Raw genomic sequence first — 253 nt, forward strand, 5'->3', positions numbered from 1 at the left:
ATTCTTGTATTGTATTCTTGTATTGTACTGTATTCTTGTATTGTATTATATTGTATTCTTGTATTGTATTCTTGTACTGTACTGTATTCTTGTATTGTATTGTATTCTTGTATTGTATTGTATTGTATTCTTGTACTGTATTCTTGTATTGTACTGTATTCTTGTATTGTATTCTTGTATTGTACTGTATTCTTGTATTGTATTCTTGTATTGTACTGTATTCTTGTATTGTATTATATTGTATTCTTGTATT

This window comes from Nematolebias whitei, chromosome 23, assembly GCF_014905685.2.
Source record: "Nematolebias whitei isolate Nwh7 chromosome 23, NemWhi1, whole genome shotgun sequence".
NCBI classification, from domain to species: domain Eukaryota; kingdom Metazoa; phylum Chordata; class Actinopteri; order Cyprinodontiformes; family Rivulidae; genus Nematolebias; species Nematolebias whitei.